Genomic DNA, 20,755 nt, shown 5'->3' on the forward strand with positions numbered 1-20,755 from the left:
GCCTCATGTTGAAATTTGATCCCCAATATTGGAGATGGGGCCTACTGGGAGGTATTTGGATCATGGGGGCAAATCCCTCATAAATAAATTAATGCCCCTCCCTTGGGGTTGAGTGAGTTCTAGTTCTGTTAGTTCCTACAAGAGCTGGTTGTTAAAAACAGGCTGGCACATGCCAGCTCCCCTTCACCTTCTGCCATGAGTGGAAGCAGCTGAGGCCCTCATCAGATGCCCAGTCTTGAACTTTTCCAGGCATCAGAATTGTAAGCCAAATAAACCTCTTTTCTTTATAAATTAGCCTCAGGCAGTTCTTTACAGCAACACTAAATGGACTAAGACAAGGCTTATATAACTGGTAAGTGTAAGGAAAAATGTCACTTTAGGAACAAGGTTCAAACACTGTCATCAAGACTCCCTTCCTCCAGGTCCTATTCCTTTTTGCTTATCACAGCTTGTGATATAGATGTGGTATATCCTTACAGCTTGTGATCCAAAAGAAAGACTCACTAGACCCCAGTGACTTTGTCCATATATCACATTTCATATGATGACCCTGGCTGGCCCTGCATGAGACCTGTGGCCACCCCAAAGTTATGGGATGCTTTGAATAGTCAAGTCGGGGTCATGTGCCCACCTCTGCACTTAGGAGTGGAGTGTAAGGAACTCTTATGCACAGTCCCAACAGAATTGTATATGACAGAGAGGGGCAGATCTCCACAGGTCAGAGGAGATAGATGTCTGCTGTTATACAGTGAACCACTTTTTTCTCTTTCTGCCTCTTCACTACTCCTCTCTAGAGAAAAAAAAAGTTGACTAACCTGACTAATGAATTTGAGAGAAGGTACTGGGTAATGTGTGGCTCAGCTTTTCCTGGTTCCCACTTTTGAAGCCATCCTGTCTGCAAAGAGGGTGCATTCTGATTTGCTCTCTGTGAGGGTGGCCTAGCTTACCCACCTAAGTCAGTCAGTCTCTCTAATTCAGGGCAGAGGGTGTTTAAAAGGCCTGCTTGGCCACAGATCTAAAGCCATGTCCACCAACAATTTCATCAGTAAGAATGCTAACATTTTGATCTCCATTTACTTGTCGCTTATGACTTATATCTCAATTGGTTCAAAACTAAGAAGGAGAAAAGGGGGGATTATATATGGACATAATCCTTAACATGAAAACCTTAACATCCTGCTTCCCTCAAACCTGTGAAATTGGCACATTACCTATCTGACATGAAGAAAAACTAAAATAAACAAAAACATTAATATCCACTACAAAGTCCCATCTCAAATATCACTTCTGTGAAGGCATACCTGACTCCTCTCACTTCCAAGGTAGTTTGTTCATTTCTTGTTCCTCTGTTTATATGGCTAATACAGCACTTCTTAGATTAAAGAATAATTGTGTTAATATATTTTCCCCCACTAGGCAGCCTTCTCAAATGCAGAGATCATTTTATTACTCTTCCAATCCCAGCATCTGGTATCTTACTAAGTGCTTGTCTTTATGTGGGGAAAAAGGATATTTTCTTTCCTTTTTAATTACGTTTGACATAAAGCCTTCTCAAAAACTTTTTAGAAGTTTAATTAGATTTCATTCACTTATTTCTCATCTATCTGCCTACTTATTAGCCTTTTAATAAACTCTTAATATTAGGAATGCTAACCCTCTAATGAAAACCATGTTGTCCTTCACCTAGATTATGTCTCCTTAATTACAGATTCTACAAGTTTGCCTCATGGAAGGGAGCCAATATGATCTGAGCACCTGCAGATAAGAGAAAAGGCACTTGAGGAGGAGTGGTTGAGTTAGATGAACCAGCTGCTTCTGAAGAAGGGGCAGACGTATGTACGTTTTAAAGCTGAGAGCTGTGAAGGAAGAAAGAGCCCCTAAAAGACAGGAATAAGAAGACACAAACATGCTGTGTAGGAAATGGAGGTCATTCTAAAGCTATCTGGAAACAGTCACCATGGTGACTGTGCTCACGTAGTGAGACATAATAATATCATAGTAGGGTGAACCTGGCAGACCATTGCAATACAAGTTTCCTGCTTTGACATCTTATGTAGTCTGGTCCCATAGAAAGAGAAAAACAGCAGTCTAAAGTACAATATATGGATGCTTTAATTTCAACATCTTCTCAGGGTGGGAATTTGCAATTAGATGTCAAAGGAGGAGTGTCTTACTTCGTTTGCATTGCTATAAACGAATACCTGAGGCTGGGTAATTTATAAAGAAAAAAAGATTTATTTGGCTTATGGTTCTGCAAGCTGCAAGAAGCGTAACATCAGCATCTGTTTCTGGTGAGGGCCTCAGGGTGCTTTTACTCATGGTGGAAGGCAAAGGGAAGCAGGCATCACATGGCAAGAGAGGAAGGAAGAGACAGCAGAAGGAGGTGCCGCTCTTTCAACAATCAGCTACTTTTGATGGTCAATGTTAGGTGTCAACTTGACTGCACTGAGGGATTGCCCAGATGGCTGGTGAAGCATTGTTTTGGGGTGTGTCTGTGAGGGTGTTTCCAGAGAAGATTGGCATGTGAGTCAGCTGACTAGGAGAGGAAGACCCACCCTCAATGTGGGCAGGCACCATCCAGTCAGCCGCTGGTGGGTCATAAACAAAGCAAGTGGAAGAAGGGAGATATTCAGCTTGCTTAGTTTCCTCTTTTTCTCTCCCTTTGAGAGCAGGATGCTTTTATTCCTCCTGCCCTTGCACATCAGACTCTAGGATTTCAGCCTTTGGACTCTAGGACTTACACCAGTACCTCCTGAGGGCTGTCGGGCCTTTGGCCTCAGACTCGGGGCTGTACTGTTGGCTTCCCAGGTTTTGAGGCATTCAGATTTGGACTAAGCCACACTGCTTGCTTTTCTCATTACCCAGCTTGCTGATGGCCTGTAGTGGAACTTCACCTTTGCAATCGTGTGAGCCAATTCTTTCTAATAAACTTATATATATAAACTAACAGATAAGCTTTATATATATATATATATATGCACACACACATATATACATATATACATATACATATATATACATATATACATATACATATATATGTGTATATATATGTATATGTATATATAGATATCCTTTTGGTTCTATCCCTCTGGATAACTCTGACTAATACAGATTTTGGTACCAAGAGTAGAGTGTTGCTGTAACGATACCTAAAAATATGGAAGTGACTTTGGAATTGGGTAATGGGCAGAGATTGGAAGAGTTTGGAGGGCTCAGAGGAAGACAAGAAGATGAAGAAAATTTGGTACATCTTAGAGACTGGTTAAGTGGTTGTGACCAAAATGCTGATAGTGATATGGGCAGTGAAGGCAAGCAAACGAGGTCTCAGATGGAAATGAGAAACTTATTGGGAACTGGAGCAAAGGTCACCATGTTAAGCCTCAGCAAAGAATTTGACTGCATGTGTCCATGCCTTAGGACTTTCTGGAAGGCTAAACTTAAGAGTGATGACCTAGGGTATCTGGTGGAAGAAAAAAAATTTTTTTTTGAGCCAGCATATTGCTCTGTTGTCCAGGCTGAAGTACAGTGGCAGGATCATACCTTACTGTAGCCTCAAACTCCTGGGCTCAAGCAATTCTCCTGCCTCAGCCTCCTAAGTAGCTTGGGACTACAGGCACATACCACTACGCCCAGCCATTTTTTTTTCCATTTTTTGTAGAGACAGGGTCTTGCCATGTTTCCAGGCTGGTCTGGAACTCCTGGGCTTAAGCAATCATCCCGCCTTGGCGAAATGAGATCTCAGCTCACTGCAACCTGCAACCCAGTGTTGGGATTACAGGCATGAGCCACTGTGCCCAGACTGGTGGAAGAAATTTCTAAGCAGCAATGTGTTCAAGAACTGGCATGGCTGCATCTAACAGCCTGAGATCAGATATGGGAGCAAAATTTAAGTTGGAACTTGTAATTAAAAGAGAAGCAGGGGCCAGGCATGGTGGCTCACACTTGTAATTCCAGCACTTTGGGGAGGTGAGGTGGGAGGATCACTTGAGCCCAGGAGTTTGAGACCAGCCTAGGCAACATAGTGAGGCCTTATCTCTACAAAAAATTTTAAAAGTATGGTAGCGGGCACCTGTAATCCCAGCTACTCAAAAGGATGAGGCTGAAGGATCAATTGATCCTGGGTGGTGGAGGCTGCAGTGAACCATGATCACCCCACTGCACACCAACCTGGGCAACAGGGTGAGACCCTGTCTCAAAACATTTGTTTAAATTATTAATAAAAGAGAAGCAGGGCATTAGAATTTGGAAAATTCCCTAAAATGAGGCCAGTAGGGTGGGCTGTAATCCAATCTGACTGGTGTCCTTATAAGAGGAAATTTAAACATACAAAGAAACACCAGAGACACATACACACAGAAAATAGACCATGTGAGGACACAGCAAGAAGGAGACCATTTGCAAGCCAAGAAGAAAGGCCTCAGGAGAAACCAACCTTCTGATACCTTGATCTTGGACTTCTAGTCTCCAGAACTGTGAAGAAATTAATTTCTGTTGTTTAAGCCACTCCGTCTGTGCTATTTTGTTATGGCAGCCCTAGCAAACTAAAATACTTGCCATTGAACATTTTTCAAAATCTACTGTGTTATCCTTTTGTGGTATCCTAAAATAACTATTCCTTATTATTATAAATTTATGTTGTTCTCACATTTTCACTATGATAAGCAATGCTTCAATGAATGGGAAATTGGATATTCTTAGACATATTTTTCATCAAATAAGAATAGCTAGATTAACTCCCTTTCTACACTCTAGAGAAATTTCTGACTGCTCTCAAGATCAACCCTAGTGATATACTAACAAATTCTCATTTTGGTTCCATTATTTCTATTCTTTACATAGAGACCAACTTTCTGGTAATCTAAAACAGATAATAACATGATCAAGTAAATTCATTTTCTTTTCCTTTTCTGTTTTTTGTTTTGTTTTGTTTTTCTGAGACAGGGTCTCGCTCTGTTGCCCAGGCTGAAGTGTGGTGGTGTGATCACAGCTCACTGCAGCCGGCTCAAGCAATCCTCCCACATCAGCCTCCCAAGTGTCTGGGAATACAAGCACACAATACCATGCCCAGCTTTTTTTTTTTTTTTTTTTTTTTTTACTTTTTATAGAGACAGGGTCTCACCATGTTATGCAGGCTGGTCTGGAGCTCCTGGGCTCAAGTGATCCTCCCTCCCACCTAGGCAACCCAAAGTGCTGGGATTACAGGCGTGGATCACTGCACCCGGCCACAAAAAGAATTACTGAGCTTCTGTTACATGTCAGGCACTGTGCTAAGAAGTGAAAAGTCAAGTTCCTTATCTTCAATGAGTTCATAGTCTAGTATGGAAGATGAGCATGTAAGCAGATAATTACAATGCATTGTAATAAGGGCTATTAGATCTCAAAAGAAAGAACAACCTACAGAATGGCAGAAAAAAAAAAGCCATCCAGGAAAAATTCACAGAAGAGAAGATGAAACCTATCAAATAATCTACAGGCTAGAACACTGATTCCAAACCAAGAAGGTGAAATTTAATGGCAATAAATATTTAAGAAGCCATATATTCAGTTTTAAAACTTGACCACACAGGGATAAGATGGAATGAACTGACTTAAAATGATATGAAGAAAAACTGGAGGTATTCATTGATAACAAGTTGTAAATGTGCCAACAATTTCAATGTGCTAATTTTCTACTGCTGTGTAACAAACTGCCACAAATTTAGCAGTTTAAAATTATCCCAGCACAGATTAGCTAGGTCCTCTGCTCGGGGTCCCACCAGGCTGAAATCAAGATGTAGGCCAGGGTTGGAGTCTGAGCTGGAGCTTGGAATGCTCTTCCAAGTTCATGTGGTTGTTGACAGAATTTAGTTTCTTCTGGTTGTAGGACTGAGACCCTCAGCTCCTAAAGGCTGTAGCAGTTCCCCACCAAATGGCCCACTCTACAGGTAGTTTATATCATAGCAATTTGAACCTTCAAGGTTAGCAGGAGAATTTCACTCACTCCATTCTGCTGAGATAGAGTTGTTGTTGTTGCTGTGGTTGTTATTGTTGTTTTTGACACAGGGTCTCACTGTGTCACCCAGGCTAGAGTGCAGTGATGAGATCTCAGCTCACTGCAACCTCTGCTTCCCAGACTCAAGTGATTCTCCAGCCTCAGCCTCCCTAGTAGCTGAGACTGCAGGCATGAGCCGCCATGCCTGGCTAATTTTTTTGTATTTTTTGTAGAAACAGGGTTTCGCCATGTTGCCCAGGCTGCTCTCGAACTCCTGAGCTGAAAGCAATCCGCCCACCTCTGCCTCCCAAAGTGCTGGGATTACAGGCATAAGCCACTGCACCTAGCCTGAGATAGAGTTTTATATAACTTAATGCAATCATCAGAGTGACATCCCATCACCTTTGCCATATTCTATGGATTAGAAGCAAGTCACAAGTTCTGTCTGCACTCAAGAGAAGGAGATTATACAAGGTGTGACTCATTGGGGGTCACCTTAGGGTATGTCTGCCACAGTAAAACAGGTACTAAATATGATAAGGTACAAAAAGTATCATGTTTTTCATTCAAACAGCATTTACAATCTACAATGGGCCAGGAAGTATGTTAGGCACTGGAGATACAGAAAAGAAAACATCATCCCTGTCCTTGAGGACAAATGGGTAGCTATCCGGAAATAAGTAACTTGGATCCATAGACACATCTTACACCAAAATACACCAAAATAAAAAATTAAAATATAAAAATGAAGCTGATGGCCGGCTGCGGTGGCTCACACCTGTAATCCTAGCACTTTGGGAGGCCGAGTCAGGTGGATTGCTTGAGTTCAGGAGTTAGAGACCAGCCTGGCAAACACACTGAAATCCCATCTCTACAAAAAATACAAAACTGAGCCAGGCATGGTGGTGCATGCCTGTAGCCTCAGCTACTCAGGAGGCTGAGGTGGGAGGATCACTTACACCCAGGAGGCAGAGGTTGCAGTGAGCCATGATCATGCCACTGCACTCCAGCCTGGGTGGCAGAGCCAGGCCCTGTCTCAAAAAATAATAATAATAATAAAAATGAAGCTGACACTGGGCACACTGCCTATGGGTTAGCCCTGCTCTACAAGGAGCAGCACAAAAGGCAAAAAAATGAAACCATTCCCAATACATACAAATGAAAAAATACTCGAGGTGATGGACACATCAAATACCCTGACTTGATCATTGCACACTCTATGCGCATAACAAAATATTACATGTACCCCATAAATATGTACAAATATTATGTATTAATTTAAAAATGTTTTAAATGAAACCACAACTAACCATAATTGCACTAGTAGGTATCATGGAAGATTGTAGTTAATTATCTCAAACAGGGAGGAGAGATACCCTTCTAAGCATAAACCAAACCTAGAAATCATAGAAGAAAGGATTGACGGATTTGACCATATAAAAATAAAAGAAATTCTAAATGGCAAAACCTATGATAGCAAGATTAAAAAAAAACAAAGGACATGCTGAATGAAACAATTTGCAATTCATGTGGCAAAAGGCTAATTTCCCTAATATACAAAGAACTCCTACAAATCAATAAGAAAAAAACCATCATCCCAATTTTAAAATGAACAAAAGACAGAAATAGCGAACAGTAAAATAAATGCATGGCCCATAAGCTCATGAAAACATCCTTAACTTCACTCATAATAGGAAAAATACAAAGTAATACTATATTTAAAAACCATTTTTCAGCTGGGTGTGGTGGTTCACATATGTAATCCCAGCATTTTGGGAGGCTGAGGCAGGAGGATCACTTGAGGCCAGGAGTTCAAGACCAGCCTGTGCAACATAGTGAGACCCATCTTTCCAAAAAAATAAAAAATTAGCTGGGTGTGGTGGCACGTGCCTGTAGTCCCAGCTACTTGCAAGTGTGAAATGGGAAGATTGATTGAGCTCATGAGGTGGAGTTTGCAGTGAGCCAAGATCACACCACTGCACTCCAGCCTTGGTGATGGAGTGAGATCCTATCTCAAAAAAAAAAAAAAAAAACCCACCATTTTTCAATATAACAAACTGATGGCCAGAGTATGAGGAAATAGATACTCCCTTATATTACTGGTGAAACCATCAATAGAGGGCAATTTGGCAACATCTATTAAAGTTATTTATATTCATACAATTTGACCCAACAAAAGAAATTTGCCTTACAGATATACTAGCAATATATAAAGGGTTATTAATAGCAGCATTGTTTTTAATGGCAAAGTATTTCAAATGACCTGAATGTCAACCAGTATGGAACTAGTTAAATAAAGTATGGTTCTTTCAGTGTAATACAGTGGAGTTATTTTTAAAATGGGGGAGATTCCACTTCCAAATGTCAGTGTGAGGAGCTCCACAGATCCACTCCCCAGTGAAACTCCCTAGTTGGTAAAAACTACTTACTTACACACACACACACACACACACACACTTAAACTCTCTGGAAATTGCCCTAAGGGCATAGAGCAAATGAAGAAATATTTATGCAAGAAAACCTACTAAATCACAGTAAGAAGAAGAGTCTGGGATACTTGAGCAATGACCCACACCCTACCCGACCCCAGTTCAGCATGATGGAAACTCCACTCCACTCCAGGCAGATATAACCAAGAAGACAGGACATCCTCTCCTGCTTGGTCCCGGTCAAAGGCTATAATATCTCCCCAGGAAGGGCAGACCTCCAGCATTTCTCAACCACCCCAGCTCCAGCAGGAGAAGCTAAATTCCTGGCAATTCAGGCCAAGAGGGCTGCCCTCCTCCACCCACCCCCCACTCATAGGTCAGAGGCTCTACTCAGGTGCAGCAGGACAAAAATACTGCAGCCCTGATGGCCCTTGTCCCAGCTGCCTTAAAGGGCAGAGGTTCTACACTGGCAAGCCAATAAGACTACAGGCTACTGGCCTTTCCCAGTGCTCTGCTAATTAAACACAGGTGACATTCCAAGAAGAACAAGCCGGTGTCCCCACCCCATTTCCAGAGTAGAGGCTCAGAGATGTAGCACAGGGGAAGAAGCAATGCTCAAGAACTATTTTTATTTTTCATTTTTTTTGAAATGGAGTTTTGTTCTTGTTGCCCAAGCTGGAGTGCAATGGCGCCATCTTGGCTCACTGCAACCTCTGCCTCCCGGGTTCAAGCAATTCTCCCGCCTCAGCCTCCCGAGTAGCTGGGGTTACAGGTGCCCGCTGCCACGCCCAGCTGATTTTTATATTTTTAGTAGTAGAGATGGGGTTTCACCATGTTGGCCAGACTGGTCTTGAACTCCTAACCTCAGGTGATCCACCCGCCTCTGCCTCCCAAAGTGCTAGGATTACAGGTGTGAAGCACTGCACTCGGCCAAGAACTATTTTTGAAAACCACAACTGGCCTCATGCAGTGGCTTATGCCTGTAATCCCAGCACTTTGGGTGACCAAGGTGGGCGGATCACAAGGTCAGGAGTTCAAGACCAGCCTGGCCAACATGGTGAAACCCCATCTCTACTAAAAATACAAAAATTAGCCCGGTGTGGTGGCGGGCACCTGTAATCCCAGCTACTAGGGGGGCTGAGGCAGGAGAATTGCTTGAACCTGGGAGGTGGAGGTTGCAGTGAGCCGAGATCATGCCCCTGCACACAGCCTGGGTGACAGAGCAAGACTCTGTCTCAGAAAAAAAAAAAAAAAAGCAAAAAACACAACTAACATACTTTAATGGTCAAAAGTTTGTTGGCCGGGCATGGTGGCTGATGCCTGTAATCCCAGCACTTTGGGAGGCTGAGGTGGGTGGATCACGAGGTCAAGAGTTCAAGACCAAGTTGGCCAAGATGGTGAAACCCCGTCTCTACTAACAATACAAAAATTAGCCATGCACGGTGACAGGCACCTGTAATCCCAGCTACTCGGGAGGCTGAGGCAGGAGAATCACTTAAACCTGGGGTGGGGGTGGGGGCGGTGGCGTAGGTTGCAGTGAGCTGAGATTACGCCACTGCACTCCAGCCTGGGAGGCAGAGTGAGAATCCGTCTCAAAAAAACAAAAAAAAAGTTAAATGTTCTTCTCCTAAGATCAAGAACAAGACAAGAATGTCCACTCATGCCACTTCTATTCCTCATTGTACTAGAAGTTCTAACCAGGGCAATTAGGCAAGATAACTAAATATTTGGTTGGTGCAAAAGTAATTGCGGTTTTGCCATTACTTTTAGTAAAAGGCACCTTGATTGAAAAGGAAAAAGTAAACTATCTCTATTTGCAGATGACATGATCTTGCATATAGAAAATCCCAAAAAATCCACTAAGAACTAATAAAACTAATAAACAGGTTCATCCAGGTTGTGAGGTACAAAATCAATATACAAAAATCAATTGTATTTCTATACAGAATCAATAAACAAACTAAAAATGAAATAAAAAATAATTCCATTCATAACAGCATCAAAAAGAATTAAATGCTTTGGAATAAATTTATCAAAAGAAATGTAAAACTTACTCTGAAAACTACAAAGCATTGTTAAAATAAATTGAAGACCTAAATAAATGGAAAAATATGACATGTTCATGGATCAGAAGACTTGATATTGTTAAGATGGCAATACTCCCTAAATTGATCTACGGACTTAGAGCAACAGCCGTCGAAATTCCAATTGGCTTCTTTGCAGAAACTGGTAAAGTGATCCTAAAATTTGTTTGGAAATTTGAGAGCCCCAGAATAGTCAAAACAGTTTTGAAAAATATGAACAAAGTTGGAGGACTCACACTTCCCAATTTCAAAACTTACTACAAAGCTACAGTAATCTATACAATGTGATACTACCATAAGGACAGACAGATCAACGGAATACAGTTCAGAGTCCAGAAATAAACGCTCTCATTTAGAGTCAATTGGTTTTTGACAAGGGTGCCAAGACAATGCAATAGGAGAAAGAGTAACCTTTTAAACAAATGGTGGTGGGACAATTAGATCTCCACATAAAAAAGAATGAAGCTGGACCCCCTTACCTCACACTGTATACAAAAACTAACTGAAAATGGATCAAAGACCTAAATATAAGCACTAGAAGTATAAAACTTTTATAAGCAAACATAGGTATAAATCTTCATGACCTTGGATTTGGCAATGGATTCTTAGATATGACACCAAAACCACAAGCAACAGAATTTAAACAATAGATAAACTGGACATCATGAAAATTTAAAACTTTTTAATTTTTATTTTTGAGATGGAGTCTCACTCTGTTGCCCAAGCTGGAGTGCAGTGGCACAATCTTGGCTCACTGCAACCTCTGCCTCCTGGGTTCAAGTGATTGTCCTGCCTCAGCCTCCCAAATAGCTAGGACTACAGGTATGCGCCACCACCCCCGGCTAGTTTTTTTTTGTATTTTTAGTAGAGACAGAGTTTCACCATGTTGGTCAGGCTGGTCTCCAACTCCTGACCTCAAATGATCCGCCCGCCTCGGCCTCCCAAAGTGCTGGGATTACAGGCGTGAGCCACCGTGCCCGGCCGAAAATTAAAAACTTTTGTTCTTCAAAGAATATCATCAAGAACAGACAACCCATGGAATAGGAGAAAATATTTGCAAATGATATATCTGATCAGAGATGTGTCTCTAGAATATATTTAATATATATAGAATATATTTAAAACTAGATATCTAGAATATATATAGAGAGAGAATGCATTTTTTTACTATTATCAAAAAAAAAAACAGAAAATAACAAGTGTTGGAAAAGATGTGAAGAAATGGGAACCCTTGTGCATTGCTGCTGGGAATATAAAATTGTGCAGCCATTGTGGAAAATAAAATGGCAATTCCTCAAATAATTAAGCACAGAATTACCATATTATCCAGCAATCTCACTTCTGTGTATATACCCAAAATAAGTGAAAGCTGGGACTTGAACAGATATTTGTACACCCATGTTCATATCAGCAAATCAAAAGGTGGAAGCAACTCAAGTGCTCATTGACAGATAAATAGATAAATTAAATGTAGTATATTCATACAATGGAATATTACTCAGCCCTTAAAAGGAAGGAAATATGGACACATGCTACAAGTCGAAGATAAAACTAGATAAAAGTCGAAGACATTATGCTAAAGGAAATAAACCAGTAACAAAAGGACAAATATCATATGATTCCTCTTATATGAGGTTCCTAAGAGTAGTCAAATACATAGAGACAGAAAGTAGAATGGTAGTTGCCAGGAGCTGCGGAGAGGAGGGAATGGAAAGTTAGTATTTTTAATGGATACAAAGTTTCAGTTGGGAAGATGAAAAAGTTCTGGAAATGGATGGTGGTGATGGTTGCACAACAATGGAATGTACTTAACGCCATAGAACTGTATATTTAAAAATGGTTTAAATGGTAAATTTTATATTGTGTATACTTTACCACAATAAAAATAAGATGATGCAATTTTAAAATAGGCAAAGCATCTAAATAGACATTTCTTTAAAGAAGATATGCAAATAACCAACAAGAACAGGAAAAGATGGTCAATATCACTAGTCAACAGAAAAATCCAAATCAGAGCCACAGTGAGATACCACTTCACACTCACTAGGACTGCTATGATCAAAAAGACAGATAATAAAAAGTATTGATGAAAATTTGGTTAATTGAAACCCTCATACACTACTGGTGGGAATGTAAAATGGTACAGCCTCTGCAGAAAACAGTTTGGCAGTTCCTCGAAAGGTTAAACATAGGACTACCATATGACCCAGCAATTCTACTCCTAGGTATATACTCAAGAAAAATAAAAACAGATGTTCACAAAAAATTTGTACACCAATATTGATAGCAGCATTATTAATAATAGCCCAAAATAGAAACCACTCAAATGTTCATCAGTTGATGAATGGATAAATAAAATGTGGTATGTCCATACAATCAAATATTATTCAATATAAAGTAATAAAATACTAATACATGTCACAACATGAACTTTAAAAACTATATGCTAAGTGAAAGAAGTCAGTCACAAAAAACCACATACTCTACAATTGCATTTATATGAAATGTTCATAATAGTCAAATATATAGAGACAGGAAGTAGATCAATGGCTGCCAGGGGCTGAGAGGTTTGGGAGGAAATGAGGAATGATTGCTCATGGGTATAGGTTTCTTTTTGAGGTGATAAAAATGTTCTAAAATTGATTGTTGTGCCAGGTGTAGTGGCAAGGGGCCTGCAGTCCCAACTACTCAGGAGGCTGAGGTGGGAGGATTGCTTGAGCCTAAGAGCTGGAGGCCAGCCTGGCCAACATAGAGGGATCCTGTCTCCAGAAAAAGAAAATAAAATAAAATTAGGTGTTGTGATGGTTGCACAACTCTGTGAATATACTAAAACCTAGTAAATTGTACTCTTAAGTAGGTGAATTGCATGGTATATGAATTATAGCACAATCAAGCTGTGTTTTTTGTTGTTGTTTGTTTGTTTTGTTTGTTTTTGTTTGTTTGTTTGTTTGAGACAGAGTCTTGCTCTGTCTCCCAGGCTGGAGTGCAGTGGCATGATCTCGGCGTACTGCAACCTCTGCCTCCCAGGTTCAAGCGACTTTTCCCGCTCAGCTTCCCAAGTAGCTGGGATTACAGGTGCACGCAACCATGCCCGGCTAATTTTTGTATTTTTTTTTAGTAGAGACGGGGTTTCACCATGTTAGCCAGGCTAGTCTCGAGCTCCTGACCTCAGGTGATCCGCCCCCCTCAGCCTCCCAAAGTGTTGGGATTACAGGCATGAGCCATCGCACTGAGCCAAGCTGTGTTTTTTTAAAGATATGGGTGAAATTATTTTAAACGAGGGAGCTCTTTAGGTTTAGAGATGCATATATCCAATCGATAGAAAGACATAGATATAGATATATAGATCTCCAATACATATTGTTAAGTGAAAAGAGATGTAAGGCAGCATGTAAGAAATGTACCATTTCTAAGCCAGGCGCTGTGGCTCACTCCTGTAATCCCAGCATTTTGGGAGGCTGAGGCGGGTGGATCACCTGAGGTCAGGAGTTCGAGACCAACCTGGCTAACATGACAAAACCCAGTCTCTACTAAAAATACAAAAATTAGCCAGGCATGGTGGCAGGAGCCTGTAATCCCAGCTACTTGGGAGGCTGAGGCAGGAGAATCGCTTGAACCTGGGAGGCGGAGGTTGCAGTAACCTGAGATCGCGCCATTGCAATCCAGCCTGGGCAACAAGAGTGAAACTCCATCTCAAAAAAAAAAAAAAAAAAAAAAAAAATTCCATTTCTCTAAAAAGGAGGAAAAATTCTATATACATGCACAATTGCTTATATATGAATAGTTTATCTCTACAGCTTTTCTCAACAAGTGTTCAAAGAACAAAGCCCTAAAGAAAATTATTTTTGTGGCTATTTTCTAATTCCTCCAAGAACTGCACATAACTAATGCCATTCTAGATGCACAGGAGATAAGTTTATTCATTACACACAATGGATGCCAGAGGGCATCAGGCCTGGGCTGCAAAAGAATACCAAAGTAACTGAAAATCCTGGTTGCCACTGGAATAAGGATGGGAAGGAATTTTTTTCCTAGTATGCCCTTTCATACCTTATGAATTTTGACCCAAAAAACAAATATTAATTTTTAAAATTTTAATTGAAGTTTATCTATGAAAAAGGAACAAAATAGATTTAACTAAAGGTGGATATAGAATTAATGAAGTCTCAGAGGCCGGGTGCGGTGGCTCACGCCTGTAATCCCAGCACTTTGGGAGGCCGAGGCGGGCGGATCACGAGGTCAGGAGATCGAGACCATCCTGGCTAACACGGTGAAACCCCATCTCTACTAAAAATACAAAAAATTTCCAGGCTTGGTGGCACGTGCCTGTAGTCCCAGCTACTTGGAAGGCTGAGGCAAGAGGAGAATCGTTTGAACCCGGGAGGTGGAGGTTGCAGTGAGCTGAGATCGCGCCACTGCACTCCAGCCTGGGCGACAGAGCGAGACTCCGTCTCAAAAAAAAAAAAAAAGAATTAATGAAGTCTCATTTCTTCTCACAAGACTGTGGCTACTAAAGCATGTTTACTGGCTGCGGCTGAGAATCTAGTGGAGATGCAAAAGTTGAAGATAAAAGAAAGAAGAAAAAATAATATCGACCTAGCCATGTGCCTGTAGAGATGGGAAGATATAGTACTCCAAGCACACACAAATGTAACTAAATGGTGTGGTAGGGGAGCTGGTATTTGGCTTTAATTTTCAGGACATCTTCAGAGTGGGAGGATAGAGAAGGCAGCCTAAGAGAGGTGAAGGAAGTTTGAAAGAGCATCTATGGGGAATGGGAGCAAAAGGTGACTAGTTATAGTAAAAGGTCTGCTAGGTCATTGTGGTTCCACTGTATTTCAAAGGCGGCAGAGGGTCATGCATTTCACTTGAGGCTTCACATCTGAGTAGAGCCACTGCAAACTACAGTGCAAGTTCAAGTTAAGGCAACTAAGATGGGACGTTTTTGGGAAACCTTGTAACATGGGGACTGGCTAATGAAGTTAGAACTATTGAACTTGAATAAAATGAATCTAAAACAAGGCATGTGAGAAAAAGGCCACAGATAATAGCCAAATATGTGATGGTTTGCCATATAAAACAAGACAGAATTAGGAGATCATCTAGCTCTAAAATTCTGTGATTTCTCTTCCCAAACAGACAATAAACAATCACTGGTTGTTGAATGAATGTACATAAGTACTGAAAACAGACTGGAGAGATGGGAAGGGTCATAACGCAGTGAATTAAGGAGTGAATGGAAAAGAAGGAAGAAAAAGAGCAAATGCAGACTACTCTTCTGAGAAGCTAGGCTATAAAGGAAAAGAGAAAATGAAATTTAGCTAAACAGAAATGCAGAATTCAGGAAGAGAAGAATGATAATATCTAATAGCATATTTCATTGATTCAAAGATGCACATTTCTTCATGTTTTTAAAATTTCTGAAATTGGGACGCATCTTACAATTAATGGAATCTCACGTTTGCTGTCGGCTAGCAGCAGTTGTGATGTAGTTGTCATTGCCTGACACCTTCTGGTAAGATCAAAAAAGCACCAGCGTCAAAACTTGCATAATAGATGTCAGCAACTTAGAAGAAAACAATAATAGGACACAATTTTTTCCCCCGGAAATCCTCAGTGTTCTTAATGACAAAGAGAATAATATTTTATGGAAAACTCAGAACGTGTTGACTGAGTCAAACAGTAATTCGAAGTCAGATCTCCAAATGTAAAAATATTTTAGAAATACTTTAACCAGTTTTATTTATTTCCTTTCAATGTTCCTTGCAACATATGCAGGATAGTGATATATGATAAAAATTCATTTCTAAATAAGTCTTTTAAAAAAAAGAGAGAGACAGGGTTTTGCCATGTTGCCTAGGCTGGTCTCAAATTCCTGGGACCAAGCAATCCATTCGCCTCAACCTCCCAAAGTGCTGGGATTACAGGCATGAGCCACCGTGCCCAGCTCCTAAACAAGTCTTAAACAGAACCTACAATAATTATAAAATATAAATTCTAGATGCTAAAATTGTCTTGTGTTATAATTTATTTATTTACTTAGAGACTGCATCTCTCTCTGTCATGCAGGCTGGAGGGCAGCTGGCACAAGCATAGCTCACTGCTGCCTTGAACTGCTGGCCTCAAGAGAATCTCCTGCCTCAGCCTCCCAAAGTGCTGGGAACACCGTGCCCAGCCTTGTGTTATAATTTAGTTGGCAGTATTTTGTTCTTTATTAACGGTGCATAAAATATGGGTGCATCTTATAGTCAATGATTTTCAGATTAGATGAAATAAAATAATACTACATCTTGAACAATATCTATCAAAGTACCATATTAGTAGGTGCAAAAATGCTCATTTATTAGGCATTAACATATTCATTCAACAAATATTTACAGAGCATTTACTACATACCAGGTACTGGATGCTGAACATAAAATGGTCAATAATGCATAGTTCTATAGTTCTCATTCTTACGAACTTAATCACTAGGTAGGACAGTGGCTCCCAAATTTGTCCCTCAGAATTAGTTCCTCAAGATACTTCCAGAAAAAATAGTTCTATGGTCAGATTAATCTGAGAAATGTCACATACTAAGTTCACTTCTTCACAATGTAATTATCACATTAAAGGCTTTTTAAAAATCCTGTGGTAAAGGAGGTTGCTTAATTTGGTTTCACCCTACATATTCCAAACTTATTAATGATGTAAACCCAGATTCAGAATTGTGATACATAATATAAAAAGAGCTCCTACAAATCTATGGGAAAAAGACAAACAATATACGCAAAGGACATCAATAGGTAACCAACGGAAAAAAAATTGGTTAATGACCAATATATCTGAAAAAAACGCTCAACTTCACTCATAATTAAGAAATACGAATTAAAACAACGAGTGAGCCAATTTTTGCTCATCATATTGGCAAAGATGAAAAAAGATTAATGATAATGTGTTGTGAAGATGTAGGGAAGAAATTTCCATTTTTTGCTGTTTTGAGTGTGTGAAGGGGATCAATGTTTTAAGAGAATGATTTGGCAATATCTACCAATTTTACTTCTATGAATTTATCTTATAGAAATACTTGCACAGGTGCCCAAAGATTTACGTACAAAAGATGTCCACTATAACATTGCTTGAATAGTGAAAAACTGGAAAGAACCCAAATGTCCATCACCTGGGCATTTAATAAACTATATTACATCCACACAAAGGTCTACTATAAAGCCATTATAAAGATAAGAGAGTTCTAAATGAAGATGTCTGATTGAAGATGTCTGATTAAAGATATGTGCTTATCTCCCTCCCTTTTGACATCCCATTAAAATGGTAATAAAAGAATAAGCCCTTAAGAGTGAAGAAAATGGGCTTAAAAAATTTTTGGAAGATTGGAAGTGTGTCAACTGATGAAACAGAATGGAACAAGCCAACGTGCCTGGCAGAATCCCAGAGAGGTTCCTGTTTCAGAGCTAGGAAGTGCTCAAGGTCAAAATAAGAAGGGAGTCCGAAAACTAGGGGGTGAACTGAAAACCTGTGAAAGAAGTGCCCCCCAGCCCTAAAGGCCAACCCTTTTGGAGGTGCTTCTCATGCAAAAGGAATCGTGCTGGAAAAAGTAGGAGTTGAAGCCAAACAGCCAAATTCTGCCATTAGGAAGTGTGTAAGGGTCCAGCTGATCAAGAATGGCAAGAAAATCACAGCCTTTGTACCCAACGACGGTTGCTTAAACTTTATTGAGGGAAATGATGAAGTTCTGGTTGCTGGATTTGGTCGCAAAGGTCATGCTGTTGGTGATATTCCTGGAGTCCGCTTTAAGGTTGTCAAAGTAGCCAATGTTTCTCTTTTGGCCCTATACAAAGGCAAGAAGGAAAGACCAAGATCATAAATATTAATGGTGGAAACCCTGTAGTAATAAATTTTCATATGCCAAAAAAAAAAAAGAAGTGCCCCCATTGGCTCCTTATGATCCCCCCACCCATCATCCCCATATTTAGCATAGTTAGCCCAATCTTTATCTCCTAGCCAAAAAAAAAGGAGGGAAGGGAAGGGAAGGGAGAAAAGAAAAGGAAAGAAGAGAAAAGAAATAAAAGAAAAGGAAAGAAAGGAAAGGAAAGGAAACTGGAGGACTCAATAGAAATAGAATAAGCTGCCTAAAGAAAACTAAGGATCACGTAGGTGCTAGTGCCACAGAGCAAAATAAAATTCTTCCTAATTTGGCATTTGAGGGCCTCCAGCCTAAAGGCAGCTTCCCTAACCTAAGTCTAAAAGAGAAGTCATATGTAGAAAGCTGAAACTGGATCCCTTCCTTACACCTTATACAAAAATTAATTCAAGATGGATTAAAGACTTACATGTTAGACCTAAAACCATAAAAACCCTAGAAGAAAACCTAGGCATTACCATTCAGGACATAGGCATGGGCAAGGACTTCATGTCTAAAACACCAAAAGCAATGGCAACAAAAGCCAAAATTGACAAATGGGATCTAACTAAACGAAAGAGCTTCTGCACAGCAAAAGAAACTACCATCAGAGTGAACAGGCAACCTACAAAATGGGAGAAAATTTTCACAACCTACTCATCTGACAAAGGGCTAATATCCAGAATTTACAATGAACTCAAACAAATTTACGAGAAAAAAACAAACAACCCCATCAAAAAGTGGGCAAAGGATATGAACAGACATTTCTCAAAAGAAGACATTTATGCAGCCAAAAGACACGTGAAAAAAATGCTCATCATCACTGGCCATCAGGGAAATGCAAATCAAAACCACAATGAGATACCATCTCACACCAGTTAGAATGGCAATCATTAAAAAGTCAGGAAACAACAGGTGCTGGAGAGGATGTGGAGAAATAGGAACACTTTTACACTGTTGGTGGGACTGGAAACTAGTTCAACCATTGTGGAAGTCAGTATGGTGATTCCTCAGGGATCTAGAACTAGAAATACCATTTGACCCAGCCATCCCATTACTGGGTGTATACCCAAAGGACTAGAAATCATGCTGCTATAAAGACACATGCACATGTATGTTTATTGTGGCACTATTCACAATAGCAAAGACTTGGAACCAACCCAAATGCCCAACAATGATAGACTGGATTAAGAAAATGTGGCACATATACACCATGGAATACTATGCAGCCATAAAAAAGGATGAGTTCATGTCCTTTGTAGGGACATGGATGAAATTGGAAATCATCATTCTCAGTAAACTATCGCAAGGACAAAAAACCAAACACCGCATGTTCTCACTCATAGGTGGGAATTGAACAATGAGAACACATGGACACAGGAAGGGGAACATCACACTCTGGGGACTGTTGTGGGGTGGGGGGAGGGGGGAGGGATAGGATTAGGAGATATACCTAATGCTAAATGACGAGTTCATGGGTGCAGCACACCAGCATGGCACATGTATACATATGTAACTAACCTGCACATTGTGCACATGTACCCTAAAACTTAAAGTATAATAATAATAATAAATAAAATAAAATAAAAAAATAAAAGAGAAAGTCGCTAGTCACAAGCCCTGACCAGTTACACAGATGTCTTAGTTAGACTCCCTATCCAGGGGAAAACCCCAGTGAGAAAATGGATCTGCATATATAAAGTAGAGAAACCTGTATCAACTACCTATTGCTTCATTTTTAAATATGAAGAAACAAAGACTACCAGAAATATGAAGAAAAATAGCATATAAAAAGAAACACCAAGATAAACAAGCAGAATTAACCTGGAGGGAACAGAGATACTTCAGAGTAGATTGCAAGGATCTAATAAGATCAAAGGAGGGGAAAAAGTCCACACCTAGACACTATATCACTTTACACTATCAGGAATAAAAAGAAAATTGTAACTGCTTCCAGAAAGGAAAAGTAGGTCACTCATAAAGAAACAAAAAGCAGATTTCTCATTAACAACACCAGATGTGAGACCACTTTAAAATTCTGAGGGAAAATTACTCTGAAGTTAGAATTAAAAACCTATCCAAAGCCGGGCACGGTGGCTCATGCCTGTAATCCCAGCACTTTGGGAGGCCGAGGCAGGTGGATCACAAGGTCAAGAGATCAAGACCATCCTGGGCAACATGGTGAAACCCCATCTCTACTAAAAATACAAAAATTAGCTGGGCGTGGTGGTGCATGCCTGTAGTCCCAGCTACTCGGGAGGCTGAGGCAGGAGAATCACTTGAACCTGGGAGGCAGATATTGCAGTGAGCCAAGATCGCGCCATTGCACTCCAGCCTGGTGACAGAGCGAGACTCCATCTCAAAAAAA

The sequence above is a fragment of the Pan troglodytes genome, chromosome X (genome assembly GCF_028858775.2).
Source record: "Pan troglodytes isolate AG18354 chromosome X, NHGRI_mPanTro3-v2.0_pri, whole genome shotgun sequence".
Taxonomy (NCBI): domain Eukaryota; kingdom Metazoa; phylum Chordata; class Mammalia; order Primates; family Hominidae; genus Pan; species Pan troglodytes.